We start from the raw sequence: 15,542 nt of genomic DNA, 5'->3' as shown, positions 1-15,542 counted from the left end.
ATTCACACATGTATTATGTTTCCGGTTAATACAATTCTAGCATGAATAATAAACATTTATCATGATATAAGGAAATAAATAATAACTTTATTATTGCCTCTCGGGCATATTTCCTTCAGGTAATGCACATCACTTAAGCCTTGCAAGCATTATAACAAATGAGTTAGTTACGGGATGATGTATTACAGAACGAGTAAAGAGACTTGCCGGTAACGAGATTGAACTAGGTATTGGGATACCGACGATCGAATCTCGGGCAAGTAACATACCGTTGACAAAGGGAACAATGTATGTTGTTATGCGGTCTGACCGATAAAGATCTTCGTAGAATATGTGGGAGCCAATATGAGCATCCAGGTTCCGCTATTGGTTATTGACCGGAGACATGTCTCGGTCATGTATACATAGTTCTCGAACCCATAGGGTCCGCATGTTTAAAGTTTCGATGACGGTTATACTATGAGTTTATGAGTTTTGATGTATCGAAGGTTGCTCGGAGTCCCGAATGTGATCACGGACATGACGAGGAGTCTCTAAATGGTCGAGACATGAAGATTGATATATTGGAAGCCTATATTTGGATATCGGAAGTGTTCCGGGTGAAATCGGGATTTTACCGGAGTACCGAGGGGTTACCGGAACCCCCCCCCCCCCCCCGAGGCTTAATGGGCCATAGTGGGCCTTAGTGGAGAAGAGGAGAGGCGGCCAGGGCAGAGCCGCGTGCCCCTCCCCCTAGTCCGAATAGGACAAGGAGAGGGACGAGACTTGCCTGCTCCCCCAGCGTGCTCCCATCTGTGCTCCCGCATACGTGGCATGATTTGATTGGAACAAAATAAGGCCCGGCCCCACCCCTTAAAATCAGGGGGGAGATTATTAGATTAGAAAGAAAAAAGAGAAAAAGACAGCCGTAGGATGAAGTGGGAGCACGGATGGGAGCATGGGGAGGGAGCAGGCAAGCCGATTCCCAAGGAGAGGGGGTGGTGCCCCCCTGTCCTTCCACTCTCCCTCCTCTTTCCCCCCTTATCCTAATCCAACAAGGAAGGGAGGGAGTCCTACTCCCGGTGGGAGTCCACCGGGAGTAGGACTCCTCCTGGCGCGCCTCCTCCTGGCCGGTCGCACCTCCCCCCTTGCTCCATTATATACGGGGGCAGGGGGCACCCCAAAGACAACAATTGATCGTTTGATCTTTTAGCCGTGTGCGGTGCCCCCCTCCACCATAGTCCACATCGATAATACTGTAGCGGTGCTTAGGCGAAGCCCTGCGTCGGTAGAACATCATCATCGTCACCACGCCGTCGTGCTGACGAAACTCTCCCTCAACACTCGGCTAGATCGGAGTTCGAGGGACGTCATCGGGCTCAACGTGTGCTGAACTCGGTGGTGCCGTGCGTTCGGTACTTGATCGGTCGGATCGTGAAGACTTACGGCTACATCAACCGCGTTGTGCTAATGCTTCCGCTTTCGGTCTACAATGGTACGTGGACACACTCTCCCCTCTGGTTGCTATGCATCACTATGATCTTGCGTGTGCGTAGGAAATTTTTGAAATTACTACGTTCCCCAACACCATCAGCAGCTCCGGCCACCTTCTCATCCGAAGATGAGTCACCATCATCATCAAACCGGTACCAACAGTCCTTCGCGGTGTGGACGGGTTTGTTGCAGATCTGGCATCGTACAACATCGGGGCACTTGTTGGGGGAGCTGCGGCTGCCGCCCCTGTTGTTGGTGTAGGAGGGCCGGCCACCATTGCCACGGGAGTCACCGCGCTCACCACGGTCGCCACGAGAGTTGTTGCTGTTGTTCCCCTTGCCTCGAGTTGGCCCGCGGTAGCATGAGCCACTACCTCGACCGCGCAGGGCAGCGTTGGCAGATGACTTGAAGCTGCCACCACCGGAGTTCGCGCCCAGGAACAGTGCCACCCTTTGATCGAAGTTACTCATCTGAGCATACAGTTCATCAAGGGTGACAGGTTGGGTGCGGGCGTCAAGGGCGGAGACGAGGGGCTGATACTCCATGTCGAGGCCGGCTGTGATGTAGGAGATGAGCTCGTCGTCGTTGAGTGGCTTGCCTGCAGCAGCAAGCTCATCGGCGAGGGAGCGCATATGCGCGAAGAAGGCCGAAACAGATTGGTTGCCTTTCTGTGCGTTTGCAAGTGCGACGCGGATGTTGTTGACGCGAGACAACGATTGGGACCAAAACATATTCGCCAGCACTATCCAGAGCTCGTGTGCATGGCAGATCGAAGTTACCTGCACGAGCACCTCCTTGGAAAGATTGTTCAGAAGATAGCCAAGTACCTGCTGATCTTCCCAGAACCAGATCGAATGAAGGGGGATCGATGTGGACTCCTCCACCCCGTCCGTGTCCTTGGTGACGACGGTCTTGGCTGGTTCCGGCGTGGTGCCCTCAACGTAGCCATAGACGCCTGCTCCTCTGAGCTGCGGTGTGATTTGCGTGCGCCAGAGGATGAAATTTGTGTGGGTGAGCTTTTCGGTAATTTGGCCGGTGAGGGTGGAGTTGGATGCGCTGGAGGAGGCCATGGCGGAAGCTTCTGTGATGGAGAGCTAGGGCTAGATGAATGGAAGAGGTAGGCTCTGATTACCATGTGAAAAGGCTGGGAACGTCGTGCCTTTCTCAGGGCCGACGGCTTCATGTTTATATGATGCAGGGTCGCGACCTCCCTGATAGCGTACAAGTAGTTGAGATTACAATCTTGGGAAGCAAGGAATAGGCTAGAGATAGATCTTCAAGTTACAACAAGAATATAAACTTTAACAAACTCCTTGTCTATCTTACGCTACAAGGTTCTGTCGCTACAACCTTTGATCCGTGCGGTGAGGGTTTCTCCTGGCACGTACACATGTTGTTTAACAGACTCCGGTTCTGAGATGTATATAAACAGTGCGAAATAAACAATTGAGAAAGATCGGGTGTTTGCCTTAACGGATGACAAATATAAACATTGTATAGACGGATAACTTCGCTTTCATATTCTCTCTTGGAGGAAGAAGTATCATATTGCCACGCTGTTTAATTACTTGGAACAAGCAAATGATGAATTACATACTGGCCTCCACTCTACAAACTTTTTGCTCGTCAATCAGACAAAGTTCCAATGAGACGAAGTTCCTAATTAGGAGACAAAGTTCATAAGAGAGAATACGGAAATAAAAATTTGACACACTCAGTATCATATTGTCACGCTCTTGAGTTACATGGAACAAGCAAATGATGAATTACATCTGGACGGACATACTGTGTGCTTATCTAGCAGACAAAGTTCACACTCTTTCACTCGAACAAACTGAACCCTTCATCCTGGGACAAAATTAGCTCCATTTTGCAGGCTTGCATTGTCCTCAATGGGACAGAAAGTCTGTCACAGAATCAGGTCCATGGATGTTGAATCTGCAGCACCACACTTTCTTGTCAAATTTTAATGATTTCTCAGCTGTCACTCACCCAACACACGATACTGCATTTACTACATTTTAATCTCAGTTTCTCCTAAAATTTCATCTCATTATCAGCTGAGAACACACATATTACAGCTCAGTAATGAGTGTTCACTCGTAACCTGATGACCAACGAAATGAAGCCAGCATAAAAGGTGCATATGGTTTAGAGATATATAAAGAGACAGATCTAGTGGGCAATTCTCGAAACTTCGGTTGGATTAGCAATGTGATAAGTGTGATGCTCCTGTCCTGAATGGTGTGTAGGTCATCAGGAGTACCAATTACTGTTTCTCGTGTTGATCACCTGCAGATAATTTCCCATTGTTCACATGCCAATCACATGAATATGTTGGGGGTAAACACTCATTTTTTTAGGGATAAAATGGTAGGTGTTGTACTAATTCAGTTAACATGAAGGAATTTGTTACAAGAAGTTGACAGAGAAAATCTGGCAAGAGAACAAAAACAAAATAAACTAATATAAGAAATAATCTGACTACTCTTGAAGGAGGGGATCATTTAGATAGTCGTCAAAGGAATGGAGCTTATGGAGTTGGAGATCGTTATTGCTTAGGGAAGTCGATGATTGGCTACCAAACTTTCTCGGATGAATCAACAGTTTCAGCTCGTCAGCCCAGTCTGCGAGTGGCATTCTCCAGTTCTGGATCACAAAGTGTGCAGTACTCACCAAGGCTTCTTACCCTCAACCACAGGAAGAATTTGAATTTAGGCTGGACGTAGGTTCTTTCCACAATTTGGAGAAGTTGATGCCCCATGGATTTGGCAAGCGTGCGCAGAAGCCATGGAGTAATTATCAGACTCAGCCCATTTCCATTGGATGACGTGTCCTTCTGCATTAAGATAGATGCCTTTTTAGGTTCGGAACTTTGAACAAATTTCTCAGCCCATTTTCGCTAGGAGGCAAATTTGTTTGTATTTCGTTCGTTTTCTTTCAAACTTGATAGAGCGGAGGAAATTATCTAGAAACGGCATTTTGGCATTTTCTTCAAGTGCTTCCTTTTGAAGTACCAAGCCAATTATGAACATACTTTGTAAAAGATAAGCTTTCTTATTTCAGTCATAATCTCTGTCCAGCGATGACGAAAGAAGAAACTTACAGGGAGGTACGATCTCTAAAATTAGCCGCAGTCTGCTCTGTAAGTGAAGCCTGATGAATCCGGCAACATATTTTTTCACAAGTGATAGTTTGGTTACCGATGAATATGATGTTGCCAAGTGCCTTCTCAAAGACTTGGGCAGTTATCATCGGTGTACATTAGCGACCATGGAAACAATGGAAGGTGAAAACAGAGAAATCTTAGTTGCCCGCGGACATGGATACTGATGGTGCACTGACCTTGATAGGTTACTTTGAGAAGAAGAAAGACGTAGACGGAGCCGACAAATCCGTGGAGGTGCTAAAGAAGTTGCAGAAAGATCTTGAGTTACTGGTGTTCGAACCGTTGGTATGGACTTACGCAACGTCTGGAAAGAAGTTCCGTGGCATGAGACACCGTCTAAAGATAAAAAAATGTGGAAGTTAGCGATTGAAACCGCCAAGTTAGCGACTGAAACTGTTGATGGATTAATTGGTTAGCATCCCACTTTGTTCCGTCTTAATAACAGACAACAGGATGCTTTCAGATTATATGTTGTTTTCTTCAGCCAAACGTGTAACGCCAGGATGTATTCTGAAATTTTATGCTGGCATTTATTTTGGTTCACCAAGATCTGTGCACTGTTTGAAATGCTCTGCTTTTCAGTTGTTTGAAATACCTCTTGCACTTTACCCAGAATGCAGTGCCACCGGAGAACAGGAGCATGTCAACCATGAAAATTACAGACGCCCTGCTGCATGAGAGAGAATCATGTCAATTTTTGCTGGGCTTCTTTTCAATGGGACACATGCTGGATTTTCAACGGATCATTTTCCTGTTATTTTTTTCCTGGTTTGTCCGTGGGCATACCTAGACGCACCTCCAGACCGCCAATTGCCCACATTCTCTTTCAGTTTATTATAAAATCTCAAACCATCAGGAAGAAACCATATCAAAAGTTCAGTACTGAGTGTACATTCATAACCTGATGACCAACAGAAGTAACCCGGGCAGATGTTGATGGTCTAGAGATATAGAAACAGAGTGGGCAATGTTCAAAACAAGGTTACAGAACCTGATGATCAACACGATAAGTGTGATGCTGCTGAACGGTGTGCTGCTCATGAGGAGTAACAGTTTTCCTCATGTTGGCTAGCTATGCATAATCTTCAGTTGTTCACGTGCCAATCTCATGAGGGTGGTTTCAGAATTTTTGCTGTCTTCTCTGCAAAATCTGCAACGCCAGGATGTAAGGCTGAGATTTAGCCTGACCATTTGTTTTTGTTCGTCGCTGCTTCTGTACACCACCACAATCCTTGGATTGTTTCAAATGCTCTGATTTTCAGTTGTACTGCCGTCGACTGAATGAACTCTACATGTTTCGCTTGTTAGAATCAAAGTTTGAGTTCATGTACTTTCACTGCAATGCCCTTTGAATCTCTAATTTGAGCCGCGGTGAATGAGTCCATCAACCACCGGCTCAGAGCTCAAAATAAACAATTTAGAAATACTTGGTGATTGCGTTCATGCAAGGTGTCAAATTCATCTTATAAACATTCTATCGATGGGTAATTTTGCTTTTTTATGTTCTCGTCATAATTTTGAGGAAGAAGTATCACTCACGCTGTTTAATCACTCCGGACGAGGAAAAAGTGAATCAGGTAGCCCCACTCTACACACATTGTATCTCAATGCACACACACTGAGTGCTTCTTGATGGGACACACTCTAAACGGATTAACTGCACTTTTCTGCAGGCACTTCAAGTGATACAAACCGAGCACTTCTCGAGGACACAACCTGGATTTGCAACGGAACATCTCCCTATTGAATTTTCCTGCTTTCTTGGTGAACCTGCGACCTTCCATTACATTGTCCAAATTCTCTTTCAGTTCTTTCTAAAATCTCAACTCACCGGCAAGAAAACACATTAGAAGTTCAGTATTAGTGTACACTCATAATCTGATGACAACCAAAAGGAACCCAACAGAAGAGGCGCATGCGGCTAGGAGATATATAAAGAGGCAGAGTGGGCAATGCTCAAACGCTGGTTACAGCAACACGTTAAGCGTGATGCCTCTGAAAGGTGTACATCTCATAAGGAGTAATAGTGTTGTGAGCTAAGCTATGCATAATCTTTAGTTGTCCACATGCCTATCACAAGTATATGGACGGGTAAATAACCATTTTAGTTCAAACTAATATCTCAGCTCATTTCTTCAGGAGGCAAAGTCATTTTTTTTTTATTTTCACCACTCAAGTTCTCGGGAATAAATTTGGTAGGAACAGTTAGTTCTCTTTGAGATTTATTCCTTGATTTTATATTATGATAATGTGCCAAATGAACTAGCGCGTAAAATGCACATAGGTTCTTCTATTGTTTATTTCTGCTATAGTTACTGAAGTTACCCCTTCTATTGTTTATTGTGCCTCATGCTGCTGAGAAGTACTTCATGGACCTCCCACAAACTTGTAAAACACATCTCACATATGCCGCTCTTCTCAACTGTTACTGCAAGGAGTTGATGACTGAGAAGGCTGAGAAGCGCCACACTGGCAATGATCTTGAAGCCTACCAGTTCCTCATTACACTGTATGGGCGAACACGGGAATTTAGTGGAAGTTTATCGTGTTTGGCGGTCATTGAAGCGGAATAATCCTAGGAAGGCAAACATGAGCTATCTTAACATCATTCAGGTTCTTGCGAACTTGAAGGATCTGCCTGCTGCTGAGGCCTGCTTCAACCGAGGCATCTAATAATGATTCTGATGTTAAGGAAACAGAGGACAAGGTAACAGAGGAGCTTGACCTGAAACGTCCTAAATACGACATCCGGGTTGCAAATGCTCTGATGAAAGCATACGTTACAGAGGGTATGCTTGACAAGGCCATTGCTCTCAAGAAGCGTGCCAAGATGCGCGGAGGAAGGCTTAACGCGAAGACGTGGGAGATTTTCATGGAGCACTATCTCAAGGTAGGGGATCTGAAGAATACCCATTGGTGCACCGACCGTGCAATCAAGAAGGGACACAGCAGCTGCAGGATTTGGGTGCCACCACATGACGTGACCAAGACCTTGATTGACAACTTTGAGAAGAAGAAAGACGTGGACGGCGCTGAGAGTTTTGTCGAGGTGCTAAAGAGGGTGCAGAAAGATCTGGGGACGGTGGTGTTTGAGCCGCTGGCACGGACGTATGCGGCGGCTGGGAAGAAGTTCCCCGGGAAGCGACACCGTCTGAAGATCGAAAACGTGGAACTCAACGAGGAAACTGACAAGCTGGTCGATTCCATCTGTGTTGATTGATTAGTTGTTTAGCATCCCACTTTGTTTCATCTCAATAACAACCAGCAGGGTGGTTTCAGATTTTCAGCTGTTTTCTTCCGCAAAACCTGTAACGCCAGAATGTATACTGAAATGTTAGCCTGCCATTTGTTTTTGTTCGCTGGCTGCTTCTGCACGCCATCTCAGTGCTTGGGTTGTTGCAAGTGCTCTGCTTTTTAGTTTGGCTGTTTGAATTACTCTGCTTTTCAGTTGTGCTGTGGCCTTGTCTTCGGTAAAGAATAAACTATATATGCTTCGCTTGTTTGAAACAAAAATTGAATTTGTGTGTGAGTCTCTGACTGCAATGCCCTTAAATATGTTATATGAGCTGCGATGAATGAATACTTTGCTACCCTGAATTATATATGGTTATGTGGCAGTTATTCGAAAGTGTACCTGCGTGACTACAACGGCTTAATGACACTATACATGAAGGTCATCCAACCTGAGAAGCTCCCCAACATCATCCAGGACATGAAGGTCGATGATGTTCTACCAGATGTCTATACTTATAATATCTGGGTGATGTCACTTGCGGAACAACGAGTAGGAAAAAACCTTCCAAGGCCGTTGGGCAGGCTTTCGTATATTTTTTTTAGAAAAGGAGGGTTACCCCCGGCCTCTGTATCTGGACGATGCATGCAGCCATTTTATTAATTATTCACAAAGACCTTACAAAGTAGTACATTAGGTAGTCTGAAGCCACTATCTTAACAACAACTGTCGCTACTCCTATCCACCTGATGAAGGGGTGCCGATAGTCCGAGCCTAATACTAAACAGACATCGCACAAATGCCTAACATTTGCTTTTCAGTTGGGCTGTTTGAAATACTCTGCTCTTTAGTTGTATTGTGGTCTTGTCTTCGGTAACGAATGAACTATACATGCGTTGCTTATTTTGAAACAAAAATTGAATTCATGTACTATGAGTCTGTGACTGCAATGCCCTTAAATATGTGATAGGAGCTGCCATGAATGAATACTTTGCTACCCTGAATTATATATGGTTATGTGGCAGGTATTCGATAAGTGCACCTGTGTGAGTGCGTCTGAATTGTAAAAACTTGTGAAGACCTGTCACAACTTTGAATGCAAAATTGGCACTTCAAGAAAATTACTGTGCACAACTTGGAAATCATTGTTTCTTGCCTGTCAGATCCTTTCGTAGCTGTTGAGCGATTATCTGCGATGGGCCCGCTCTTTGAAGAAGTGAAGGAGATGCTTAAAAGTCATCAGAAATTTAGGGTTGAGCGGGTGAGGCTTTCTGTTAGTGGTGCCGCACATATTTTAACTAAGGTTGCCGGAATGGTTCCATGTCCCTCCAGATTGTTTTGGGAACATTGCAGCTTCGGAACTGCCCGAACATTCTGAATAGATAGCAACACATCCAACATAAAAATAAATCCTTTTGCTAACTATTGAAGGAGCTCAACTTTGTTTTCACTGCGAAGTCCTACAACAGCTTAATGACACCATACATGAAGGTTAACCAACCTGATAAGGTTCCTAGCATAATCCAGGACATGAAGGCTGATGATGTTCTACCAGATGTCTGTACTTATTTTGTCTGGATAGCGTCTCTTGAGAAACAACGAGTAGGAAAAAAAAACCTGCCAAGGCCGCTGGTCAGGCTTTGGTATATGGGATTATCACAGGCGCATTTGGAATTCCTAATTAAATGGAATCATTTATTCATAATATGTGAAAGCAAAATTGAGCAACCATAGGAGGCTTCTTCCTTTTTCTCTCCCTTTTCCACCATGGTCACCTACTTCCTCCTTTTCCCCTACGCTTCCTCTCTGTCTCTATTCTTTTTACTTTTCCTCATGGAGCAGCTCGCTCCTCTGCAGCCACCCATTGGAGCTTCGGTCTTACACCCGAACCTTGCTGGCCTGTGGGGCAGCTGGTTAAAGCCACCAAATTTTCCATGTTCGAACTACTTACATATCCTTTTCAGTTTCTTCTAAAATCTCACCTCACTAGAAAAAATGCACATCAAAAGTCACACAACCAAAGGAACACAAACAAAAAAGGAGTAAAATAGGTAACTTAGCAGCTCAGAAACTGTGATGCTACTGAATGGAGTCTATTTCATGAAGAGTTAACTAGCATGACCATAACACAATAAGAGCATGAAGGAATTCATCATACGAATATAAGGCACTGGCAAATGCCACAGCAGAGATCATTTGGGTTCAGTCCATGTTAAGAGAACTTGGTATAAAACACATTCAGGCTCCTTGTTTATGGTGTGACAATCTTGGTGCCACCTATTTGTCTGCTAATCCGGTCTTTCATGCAAGGACAAAACACATTAAGATAGATTTCCATTTTGTAAGAGAACGTGTTGCTAATAAACAATTGGAAATTCGTTTTGTGCATTCAAAGGACCAAGTTGCAGATGGCTTCACCAAGGCTTTACCTACAAGAAATCTTGAAGAATTCAAGCATAATCTCAACTTGCGAAGTTGTGATTAAGGGAGGGTGTTAGACAACGTGACAACCCTCATCATATGCGCCAAGGGATTAACAACCGAAGCTCCTAGCGTAGGATAGACTAGGAATCTGTTATGGTTTATTTTCCTGTTAAACTAGATATCTATCTCTTAGTCTATCTCTTGTTCTCCAAGTTTGTAATCCCAACAACTTGTACGCTATCAGGGAGGTCGTGACCCTGCATATAAACACGAAGCCGTCGGCCCTGGCAAAGGCACGATGTTCCCAGCCTTTCTCACATTGACACAATGGATAATGGCATGCCATGGAGGCGATAAACTGAGTTCAGGAACGCCTCAGCCATAGACAGAGCAGTGAAAGGATGATGCAAGGGAATGAAGTGGCCATATTTAGTCAGTTTGTTAATAACCACAAACAAACAATTATACCTGCCAGATGTAGGGAGACCTTCAACAAAATCCATGGTCACCATTTCCCAAGGCAAGGTTGGAATCGGCAAAGGTTGCAACAATCCAGGATATGGTATACATTCAGGTTTAGCTTGCTGATAGATCAAACATTGTTGCATAAACTGTTTAATGAAACCTCTCATACCTGCCCAGCGAAACAGCTGCCTCACATGCTTGTAAGTCATAGGGGAACCTGAATGTCCACCAATTGCACTGTCGTGGAAAGCACTGGCTAACTTATGATGCAATTGAGGTTTGTTCCCAACCCAAATACACTGACCAATGCACAAAATTCCATCCCTCAAAGAAAACTTCTTATCAGACTGAGGATGAAGTGCCAACCGTTATAACAATGCAGCAGAGAAAGGATCATCAACATAACTCTGAATAATGTCATCCAACCACAATGGTTGAACAGAGGAAATATGATGAAGTTCAGGGAGCACTTCCTATGCACTGTGAGGTCTCCTAAATAAAGCATCAGCAGCCTCGCTCTCGGCTCCTTTTTTATAAAAAATGGTGTAACTAAGGCCAAGTAACTTAGTCAAAGCTTTTTGTTGCCAAACTATGTGCAACCGCTGGCTAGACAAACTGGCTAAACTCCTCTGACATGTCTGAATAACAAATTCAGACAACTACAGATACTGTCTCCAATGCTAGATACACTTTTTCATAAACAGAAAGAGCCTGATTTCTGGGGCCCAAAGCTTTACTAACATATGCTAAAGGATGACCATCTTGCATGAGAACTGCTCCAATGCCCACATCACAAACATCTGTTTCCACAATAAACTTTTTTGAGAAATATGGAAGAGCTAACACTGCTGCTGATGCAAGATCTTCCTTAAGTGCCAAGAAGGACTGTTGTTCAACATCTGTCCAATGGAAATACACTCCTTTTTGGAGCAATAAAGTGAGAGGCCTGATGATAACTCCATAAAGCTTAAACTGAGGACTAGCATCTGCACCAAGCAATGTGACCAAAATTTGATCCTTCTGGAAGGAAATCCAATGTTCAGCCCAATCCACCTGCATAGGGCTATGAGCAACAAGCCAATCCATGCCCAATATGCCATCATAAGTTCCCAAAGGGAAAACTCTAAAATGACTAGTAAAACGGTAACCACCACAAGACCACTGTTCTGCTTTCAATTGGTTGGTACAAGGGATTAATTTACCATCAGCCACTCTAACCATGGAAACTGGCATATCAGAAACACCTGACATGGAACTAGCTACAACTGCATCAATGAAAGTGTGACAACTACCAGAATCCACCAAAAAGAACAGTGTACGCCCTTGTAACTGAACTCTGAGCTTCATAGTTGATACAATAGGAACAATAGGATCACCAATAGCAGTTGCAGACAGTGTCATAGAATTAGCCTCACTAACTGTATCTTCCTCTGAGTTACTAAGATCATCAGGCCAACATTGCACATATTCCAACATCTCCTGAACCACATGCAACTGAATTTCCTGCTTACACTTGTGATCTCGAGCCCAACATTCACCACAAACAAAACACAACCCCTTGGACCTCCTGAATTCACGGAGAGATGACCATCGATCTTCAGTTGCAGATAACTTAGCAGAGTCAACCACTTTCTTCTCCTCCATAGGCTTAGATGAACCTGAACGACTCGAACCGATCACCCCTGACGATGGTGAGCAAGAAACAAATGGAATGGGTTGTACGGATGAATTGGTTAACTCATCTGATAACAAATCCAAGGCATACGCAGAATCCAGATCAAGTGGTTGCTGAATACCAACCAACATACGCACTACAGGTGTCAATCCTTCCATAAAACGAGTCACATAATGCATTGTATTTGGATGATCCTCATAAGCAGTCAATTGATTGACCAACTCTGAAAACCGCTCAACATACTCCTCGACAGTGCTAGTCTGACGAATAGAAAACAGCTGACGCATCAAATTTTGATGCTTATTACGGCCAAAGCGAGACATCAACAAACTAAAAACCTCTGACCAAGATGCATTGTGTGCTCCATCAAACAAGGATGAAGCACAGGAAACCCACTTACTCTGCGGTGTGGTTCAGAAACGAAAATAATCCTCACATCGAGTCTGCCATAACCTAGGTAACTCAATCTGAGGGCCAAACCCAAGTTCCTCAATAGGAAACTGATGGGAACTCTCTGATGATGTACTGATATGCCTGGGAGAATTGTCCTCTGAATGCATACCTCAGGCCTGTGGAGGAACATACTTGAGGGCCGATCCATCAGATCCAGCTACAGTGGTTCCCTGCACCGGCTGTTTGCTGGCAGACGGATCTCGCGGTGACGGAGGCGGTGTGGCAGCAGCGCGGTCGACCCCAATTTCTCAACGGACCTCGTCAAGGTCGACGCTGAGGGAGAGCTTGACGTCATCGATCCACCCCGAAAGCTGGTCCAACTTGGTGTCGAGCTTACCGAGCGTGGTCACCATCGCCTCGTTCCGCTTGGAGGAGCTCTTGGCGAGGGCGGTGTCAAAATTCGCCCGCAACAGCTCGTACAGCGCCTTCGTCTCCGGTGGAATTCGATCCATGGCCTCGGTGCGACGGCGGTCGGCGAAACGAGTGTGGTGGGGGTGGCGGGGGAATTCCGGGATGGGAGGGCTCTGATACCAGATTGTTAAGGTGATCTCTCTCTATTCAGCCTTAGAATTCAAATCCGAGCTACAAGCTTGAGAGAAGGGGATCGAGGAAGAAGATACAATCTCACACGCAAGCCCTTCGGCCAACTAGCCGTTTGCCACCGCCTGCATCTACACACACATAAACACCAACACCCCCTTAAGTAGTGGGCGACTCCAACAAGGCCTATTCCAGCCCAGCGAGCCGAGCGGGGCGGCGAAGCTCCCTTTTAGGCCGGCCCGTCACTTGAATCTTCTCTTGGCGCTCTTCTGATGCATTTCCAATGGCTTAATCGCTGACAAATTTTTACGTGACTGAGGCCTTTGATATATGGGCTACTTTGCAAATAAGAAAGACGTGGATGGAGCTGAGAAGTTCGTTGAGGTGTGAGCAGTTTTAACATGCTCCTTCTTACCTCCTCTTTTCACTTGCGAGGGAAGAGTATATAATAGATCTGAGTCGTTGATCACATTAATTAGTGGTTCGATTAACTCTTATCTTCTTACCTCACATGTAAAAGAAGGGGGCGGAGGTGTTCTGAACACCATCGGAGTACTTGGACTGTTTGAAATGATTTGCTTTTTAGTTTTACCGCAGTCGACATAATGAACTCTACATGTTTCGCATGTTGGAATCAAAATTTGAATTCATTTACTTAGTTTGATGGCACTGTCCTTATATCTATGATATTAGCTTCAATGAAAGTCAAGATCTGTCATACCTTTGTCAGCAGAATCAGCACTTGGTGGAAATCATAGTTTCTTGCCTATCGGACCCTTGCCAAGTGAATCTCCAATGCCAAAAGATTCCTTGGTAAGTAAATGAGGGATGATTGCAACCATCATATGGTATTTAATATCTACATAAAAATAAATAAAAGCTTGATACATTGTCACCAAGATTACGCACAATGTAAAGACAAAAGATAACTTAAAGAAAAACAGTTTTTCGCATTGAGAAGAATAACCAGAGACAAAAAAAAACAAACTACGTGTCTATTTAATCACCCATATAGTCATCATCAGATGTTACTACCAGAAACTTGTAGATTGTATCAAGGATGTCTTGTCTTGGTCGTTTACTGTGTCCGTCTTTCTGGAAAGTGCGCTTTTCTTTCAACTAAAAATTTACATCCCCGCTGATGTGTGTCTGATCACTTATCTTAGAAACTTTATTTCTATTTTGACAAGTGCTGATACGACAAGTCGGCAAAGCAACATGTAAACAAGGGAGTGAAATGCATGACTAGTACACAAACTCAAATAGATTGCACGCTTTAGGCAAACAACTCGAAAAGTAATCAGATTTAGTCCACAAACTCGTTTATATGATTAAATAAGGCCAAAACCGGTTAGAGATGATAAAAACCGGACACGTGTCTGCAATGTCAGCGTTCGTTATACCATTCGTAAATTATTTTTTACAGGGACTTTTTTGTAAACTGAACAGTTTTTCTACAACCTAGCTTAGCTAAATGGCTTATAGAGTAAAAAAAAATTAGAAATCTGCGTCGCTTGTAATTCAAACCTAGAACCTGTGGACGTTAGCAGCGACTCTATATATGTATATATTTGAGTAGGACCAGGAGATCCCATGCACTCACCTAATAAATTTCCTTCTGATTTGGTCGACAGATTTCCCAAATGTTCACAATCCTATCAACTTCCTGTTAATTTGTTTACTGCCTTTGACAATAGTTGTTTGGAAAGCACAATTTAAGAATATACTGCTGTGGTGCATGGAAAGGTTAATGTCAACGTAATTACTATAATATCTTTCGCAAAAAGAAAGTAATTACTATAATACTATATACTCCTTCCATTTTTATATACAAGGCCACAAACTCGAATTACAGGTATCAAGACAAAAATTAATTTGTGCTTTACATGCCAATTTGTTTTCTCGATTATCGAGTTAATTAATAGGATGCATGCACATTAGAGGAAATTGAGTGGCCAAGAGGGAGAAAGTAGTTGAGGGTGTCATTATCATCCACTACATGCATGCTAATAATTAAATCATGGGTTACTAGTACGAGAAACATTATTAATATTTGCCTTGATTATTGTTGGTGGCCTTCTATAGATGCAAAATGTGTTTTTTATAATGGC

The 15,542-nt window shown here is 43.9% G+C and overlaps 2 pseudogenes; one reads left to right on the top strand and one right to left on the bottom strand.

The window, feature by feature from the left end:
• Window positions 1–1,927: 1,927 nt before the first annotated feature.
• LOC123155156 (uncharacterized) lies at window positions 1,928–2,066 on the bottom strand (annotated as a pseudogene).
• A 2,729-nt stretch (window positions 2,067–4,795) lies between these two features.
• Window positions 4,796–7,862, top strand: LOC123152893 (pentatricopeptide repeat-containing protein At1g60770-like; annotated as a pseudogene).
• The last annotated feature ends 7,680 nt before the right edge of the window (window positions 7,863–15,542 follow it).

This window comes from Triticum aestivum, chromosome 7A (assembly GCF_018294505.1).
Source record: "Triticum aestivum cultivar Chinese Spring chromosome 7A, IWGSC CS RefSeq v2.1, whole genome shotgun sequence".
Lineage (NCBI taxonomy): Eukaryota > Viridiplantae > Streptophyta > Magnoliopsida > Poales > Poaceae > Triticum > Triticum aestivum.
The sequence above is the reverse complement of the archived record's forward strand: the minus strand, read 5'-3'. Positions and strand labels throughout refer to the sequence as shown.